We start from the raw sequence: 7,886 nt of genomic DNA on the forward strand, positions 1-7,886 counted from the left end.
ACAAATCAAGCAATGTGATACACCATATTAACAAAATTGAAGAATAAAAACCATATGATCATCTCAGTAGATGCAGAGAAAGCTTTTGACAAAATTCAACATCCATTTATGATAAAAACCGTCCAGAAATAGGCATAGAGGGAACTTACCTCAACATAATAAAGGCCATATATGACAAACCCACAACCAACATCATTCTCAATGGTGAAAAACTGAAACCACTTCCTCTAAGATCAGGAACAAGACAAGGTTGTCCACTCTCACCACTATTATTTAACATAGTTTTGGAAGTTTTAGCCACAGCAACCAGAGAAGAAAAGGAAATAAAAGGAATCCAAATTGGAAAAGAAGAAGTAAAGCTGTCACTGTTTGCAGATGACATGATACTATACATAGAGAATCCTAAAGATGTTACCAGAAAACTAATAGAGCTAATCAATTCATCTGGTAAAGTAGCAGGATACAAAATTAATGCACAGAAATCTCTTGTACTCCTATACACTAATGATGAAAAATCTGAAAGAGAAATTAAGAAAACACTCCCATTTTCCATTGCAACAAAAAGAATAAAATACCTAGGAATAAACCTACCCAAGGAGACAAAAGGCCTGTATGCAGAAAACTATAAGACACTGATGAAAGAAATTAAAGGTGATACAAACAGATGGAGAGATATACCATGTTCTTGGATGGGAAGAATCAACATTGTGAAAATGACTATACTACACAAAGCAATCTACAGATTCAATGCAATCCCTATCAAAGTACCAATGGCATTTTTCACAAAACTAGAACAAAAAATTGCACAAGTTGTATGGAAACACAAAATACCCCGAATAGCCAAAGCAATCTGAGAAAGAAAAATGGTGCTGGAGGAATCAGGCTCCCTGACTTCAGACTATACTACAAAGCTACAGTAATCAAGACAGTATGGTACTGGCACAAAAACAGAAATATAGATCAGTGGAACAGAATAGAAAGCCCAGAGATAAACCCACTAATACATGGTCACCTTAGTTTTGATAAAGGAGGCAAGAATATACAATGGAGAAAAGACAGCCTCTTCAATAAGTCATGCTGGGAAAACTGGACAGCTACATGTAAAATAATGAAATTAGAACACTCCGTAACACCATACACAAAAATAAACTCAAAATGGATTAAAGACCTAAATGTAAGGCCAGACACTATCAAACTCTTAAAGGAAAACATATGCAGAACACTCCATGACATAAATCACAACAAGATCCTTTTTGACCCACCTCCTAGAGAAATGGAAATAAAAACAAAAATAAAGAAATGGGACCTAATGAAACTTCAAAGCTTTTGCACAGCAAAGGTAACCATAAACAAGACCAAAAGACAACTCTCAGAATGGGAGAAAATATTTGCAAATGAAGCAACTGGCAAAGGATTAATCTCCTAAATTTACAAGCAGCTCATGCAGCTCAATATCAAAAAAACAAACAACCCGATCCAAAAATGGTCAGAAGACCTCAATAGACATTTCTCCAAAGAAGATATACAGATTTCCAACAAACACATGAAAGGATGATCAGCATCACTAATCATTAGAGAAATGCAAATCAAAACTACAATGAGGTATCACCTCACACCAGTCAGAATGGCCATCATCAAAAAATCTACAAACAATAAATGCTGGAGAGGGTGTGTTGTACTGTTGGTGGGAATGTAAATTGATACAGCCTCTATGGAGAACAGTATGGAGGCTCCTTAAAAAACTAAAAATAGAACTACCATATGACCCAGCAATCCCACTACTGGGCATATACCCTGAGAAAACCATAATTCGAAAAGTGTCATGTACCACAATGTTCATTGCAGGACTATTTACAATAACCAGGACATGGAAGCAACCTAAGTGTCCATCGACAGGTGAATGGATAAAGAAGACATGGCACGTATATACAATGGAATATTACTCGGCCATAAAAAGAAATGAAATTGAGTTATTTGTAGTGAGGTGGATGGACCTAGAAACTGTCATACAGAGTAAAGTAAGAAAGAGAAAAACAAATACTGTATGCTAACACATATATATACGGAATATAAAAAAATGGTTCTGAAGAACCTAGGGGCAGGACAAGAATAAAGATGCTGACATACAGAATGGACTTGAGGACATGGGGAGGGGGAAGGGTAAGCTGGGACAAAGTGAGAGAGTGGCTTGGACATATATACACTACTAAATGCGAAATAGATAGCTAGCAGGAAGCAGCCGCATGGCACAGGGAGATCAGCTGAGTGCTTTGTGACCACCTAGAGGGGTGGGGTGGGAGGGAGAAACAAGAGGGAGGAGATATGGGGATATATGTATACGTATAGCTGATTCACTTTGTTATACAGCAGAAACTAGCACACCATTGTAAAGCAATTATACTCCAATAAAGATGTTAGAAAAAAGAAAGTTCATCAACCTCTTTTTTTAAAATTGAAATATAATTCACATACCATAAAATTCACCTTTTTAAAGTGTACAATTCAGTGGTTTTTTATTATATTCACAAACTATCAACACTGTCTTATTAGAGAAGATTTCATCACTTCAAAAGGAAACCTCATACCCATTAGAAGACATTGCCCATTTCCCCTTCTCTTCCAGCTCCTGAAAGCTACCAATTTACTTTCTGTCTCTATGTATTTTCCATTCTGGACTTTTCAGGTAAATGGAATCATACAATATGCGGCCTTTTGTGTCTGGATTCTTTCATTTAGCCCAGTATTTTTTTCCAGTTAGTTTTTTTTTTTAGCACAATATTTTCAAGATTCGTCCATGTTGTTGCATGTATCAGTACTTCATTCCTCTTTATGGCTGAAAAATATTCCATTATATGGATATACATTTTGTTTTTCCACTCATCAACTGATGGACATTTGGATTGTTTCCTTCTTTTGTTTATTATGAATAATGTTGCTATAAACCTTCATGTACAAGTTTTTGTCTGGACATATGTTTTCCTTTCTTTTTTTTTTTTTTTTTTTTTTTTTTTTTTTTTTTTGCGGTACGCGGGCCTCTCACTGTTGTGGCCTCTCCCGTTGCGGAGCCCAGGCTCCGGACGCACAGGCCCAGCGGCCATGGCTCACGGGCCCAGTTGCACCGCGGCATGTGGGATCCTCCCAGACCAGGGCACGAATCTGTGTCCCCTGTATCAGCAGGCGGACTCTCAACCACTGAGCCACCAGGGAAGCACTGTTTTCCTTTCTCTTAAGAGTGAAATCTCTTAGGCTCAGTCATATGGTAATTCTATGTTTAACCTTTTAAGGAACTTCCAAATTGTTTTCCAAAATGGCTATGCCGTTTTACATTCCCACCAGCAATGTATGAGAGTTCCAATTTCTCTAAATCATTTCCAACACTGTTTTACTGGTGATAAGCCACCCTAGTGTGTGTGAGGTGTTATCTCCTTGAAGTTTTGATTTACATTTCACTAATGACTAATGATGTTGAACATCTTTTCATTGGTCATTTGTATATCTTACTTGGAGAAATGTTCATTTAAATCTATTGCCTGTTTTTTAACTGTTTTTCTTTGTTTGTTGAATTGTCACAGTACATTATGTGTTCTGTATACTAATTACTTATCAGATATAGGATTTGTAAATATTTTCTCCCCTTCTTTGGGTTGTCTTTTCACTTTCTTCATGGTGTCCTTCGAAGCACAAAAGTTTTAAATTTTGATGAAGTCCAATTTATCAATCTTTTCTTTGTTGCTGGTGTATTGTGTCATATTTAAGAAACGGTTGCCTAATCCAAGGTAATAAAGATTTATGTCTATGTTTTCTTCTAAGAATTTGATACTTTTAGCTGTTACATTTTGGTCTTTGATTCATTTTGAGTTACTTTTTTATATGGTGTGAGGTATTCTCAAGCATTTTAAATGTTCTTCTACATTGTTATAAGTATTTTGAATGGTCCGCATCTTAAATACTCTGATTTATCCATAAAGTTATGAAGATTGTATCACTCTGCTTTCAGTTAATACATAGATCTGTGTAATAATCACTTTTATTCTCCTCTCTCTTTAAAAACTATAAAGAACAGACAACTCTGTATTTTTTAAGCTTTCTCTTTTTGGCATTTTTCTTTTTGGGATACATACTAAATAATAGATCTGGACATGATATGTTTCTTAGTCTCAATTACAGAAAATCCTCAGTTAAATTTTAAAAAGCTCTCTTAATACTCTATTGGAAGACAGATGTGATAATATATATATAAATTTTTTTTTACTTGCAGTCTTCCTCCTTACTGTCCAGTCTTTTTGACTTGGATCTTCTTTGATCCAAGATCTTTCCCCTGGACTTTTAAATCATTTTTCTTTTTACATCTTTATTGGAGTATAATTGCTTAACAATGGAGTGTTCGTTTCTGCTTTATAACAAAATGAATCAGTTATACATATACATATGCTCCCATATCCCTTCCCTCTTGCGTCTCCCTCCCACCTTCCCCATCCCACCCCTCCAGGTGGTCACAAAGCACCGAGCTGATCCCCCCGTGCTATGAGGCTGCCCCCCACCAGCCATCTACCCTACGCTGGGTAATGCATACACGTCCATGGCTCTCTTTCGCTTTGTCGCAGCCCACCCCTCCCCCTCCCCATATTCTCAAGTCCACCCCCTAGTACGTCTGCGTATTTATTCCTGTCCTATCCCTAGGCACCTCATGACATTTTTTTTCTTCTTAAATTCCATATATATGTGTCAGCATACGGTATTTGTCTTTCTCTTTCTGACTTACTTCACTCTGTATGACAGACTCTAGGTCTATCCACCTCATTACAAATAGCTCAGTTTCATTTTTTTTATGGCTGAGTAATATTCCATTGTATATATGTGCCACATCTTCTTTATCCATTCATCCGATGATGGACACTTGGGTTGTTTCCATCTACGGGCTATTGTAAATAGGGCTGCTATGAACATTTTGGTACATGTCTCTTTTTGAATTATGGTTTTCTCAGGGTATATGCCTAGTAGTGGGATTGCTGGGTCATATGGTAGTTCTATTTGTAGTTTTTTAAGGAACCTCCATACTGTTCTCCATAGCGGCTGTACCAATTCACATTCCCACCAGCAGTGCAAGAGTGTTCCCTTTTCTCAACACCCTCTCCAGCATTTATTGTTTCTAGATTTCTTGATGATGGCCATTCTGACTGGTGTGAGATGATATCTCATTGTATTTTTGATTTTCATTTCTCTAATGATTAATGATGTTGAGCATTCTTTCATGTGTTTGTTGGCAGTCTGTATATCTTCTTTGGAGAAATGCCTATTTAAGTCTTCTGCCCATTTTTGGATTGGGTTGTTTGTTTTTTTGCTATTGAGCTGCATGAGCTGCTTATAAATTTTGGAGATTAATCCTTTGTCAGTTGCTTCATTTGCAAATATTTTCTCCCATTCTGAGGGTTGTCTTTTGGTCTTGTTTATGGTTTCCTTTGCTGTGCAAAAGCTTTGAAGTTTCATTAGGTCCCATGTGTTTATTTTTGTCTTTATTTCCATTTCTCTAGGAGGTGGGTCAAAAAGGATCTTGCTGTGATTTATGTCATGGAGTGTTCTGCCTATGTTTTCCTCTAAGAGTTTGATAGTGTCTGGCCTTACATTTAGGTCTTTAATCCATTTTGAGCTTATTTTTGTGTGTGGTGTTAGGGAATGATCTAATCTCATACTTTTACATGTCCCTGTCCAGTTTTGCCAGCACCACTTATTGAAGAGGCTGTCCTTTCTCCACTGTACATTCCTGCCTCCTTTATCAAAGATAAGTTGACCATATGTGCGTGGGTTTATCTCTGGGCTTTCTATCCTGTTCCATTGATCTATCTCTCTGTTTTTGTGCCAGTACCATACTGTCTTGATTACCGTAGCTTTGTAGTACAGTCTGAAGTCAGGGAGCCTGATTCCTCCAGCTCCGTTTTTCATTCTCAAGATTGCTTTGGCTATTCAGGGTCTTTTGTTTTTCCATACAAATTGTGAAATTTTTTGTTCTAGTTCTGTGAAAAATGCCATTGGTACTTTGATAGGGATTGCATTGAATCTGTAGATTGCTTTGGGTAGTAGAATCATTTTCACAATGTTGATTCTTCCCATCCAAGAACATGGTATATCTCTCCATCTATTCGTATCATCTTTAATTTCTTTCATCAGTGTCTTATAATTTTCTGCATACAGGTCTTTTGTCTCCTTGGGTAGGTTTATTCCTAGGTATTTTATTCTTTTTGTTGCAATGGTAAATGGGAGTGTTTTCTTCATTTCACTTTCAGATTTTTCATCATTAGTATATAAGAATGCCAGAGATTTCTGTGCATTAATTTTATATCCTGCTACTTTACCAAATTCATTGATTAGCTCTAGTAGTTTTCTGGTAGCATCTTTAGGATTCTCTATGTATAGTATCATGTCATCTGCAAACACTGACAGCTTTACTTCTTCTTTTCCGATTTGGATTCCTTTTATTTCCTTTTCTTCTCTGATTGCTGTGGCTAAAACTTCCAAAACTATGTTGAATAAGAGTGGTGAGAGTGGGCAACCTTGTCTTGTTCCTGATCTTAGTGGAAATGGTTACAGTTTTTCACCATTGAGGACGATGTTGGTTGTGTGTTTGTCATATATGGCCTTTATTATGTTGAGGAAAGCTCCCTCTATGCCTACTTTCTGCAGGGTTTTTATCATAAATGGGTGTTGAATTTTGTCGAAAGCTTTCTCTGCATCTATTGAGATGATCATATGGTTTTTCTCCTTCAATTTGTTAATATGGTGTATCATGTTGATTCATTTGCGTATATTGAAGAATCCTTGAATTCCTGGAATAAACCCTACTTGATCATGGTGTATGATCCTTTTAATGTGCTGTTGGATTCTGTTTGCTAGTATTTTGTTGAGGATTTTTGCATCTATGTTCATCAGTGATATTGGCCTGTAGTTTTCTTTCTTTGTGACATCCTCGTCTGGTTTTGGTATCAAGGTGATGGTGGCCTCGTAGAATGAGTTTGGGAGTGGTCCTCCCTCTGCTATATTTTGGAAGTCTTTGAGAAGGACAGGTGTTAGCTCTTCTCTAAATGTCTGATAGAATTCGCCTGTGAAGCCATCGGATCCTGGGCTTTTGTTTGTTGGAAGAATTTTTATCACTGTTTCAATTTCAGTGTTTGTGATTGGTCTGTTCATATGTTCTATTTCTTCCTGATTCAGTCTTGGCAGGTTGTGCATTTCTAAGAATTTGTCCATTTCTTCCAGATTGTCCATTTTATTGGCATAGAGTTGCTTGTAGTAATCTCTCATGATCTTTTGTATTTCTGCAGTGTCAGTTGTTACTTCTCCTTTTTCATCTCTAATTCTATTGAATTGAGTCTTCTCCCTTTTTTTCTTGATGAGTCTGGCTAATGGTTTATCAATTTTGTTTATCTTCTCAAAGAAACAGCTTTTGGTTTTATTGGTCTTTGCTATCGTTTCCTTCATTTCTTTTTCATTTATTTTTAATCTGATTTTTATGATTTCTTTCCTTCTGCTAACTTTGGGGTGTTTTTGTTCTTCTTTCTCGAAATGCTTTAGGTGCAAGGTTAGGTTGTTTATTCGAGATGTTTCCTGTTTCTTAAGGTGGGATTGTATTGCTATAAACTTCCCTCTTAGAACTGCTTTTGCTGCATCCCATAGGTTTTGGGTCGTCGGGTCTCCATTGTCATTTGTTTCTAGGTATTTTTAAATTTCCTCTTTGATTTCTTCAGTGATCACTTCGTTATTAAGTAGTGTATTGTTTAGCCTCCATGTGTTTGTATTTTTTACAGCTCTTTTCCTGTAATTGATATCTAGTCTCATAGCATTGTGGTCGGAAAAGATACTTGATACAATTTCAATTTTCTTAAATTTACCAA

Source organism: Hyperoodon ampullatus, assembly GCF_949752795.1.
Source record: "Hyperoodon ampullatus genome assembly, chromosome: 11".
NCBI classification, from domain to species: Eukaryota; Metazoa; Chordata; class Mammalia; order Artiodactyla; family Ziphiidae; genus Hyperoodon; species Hyperoodon ampullatus.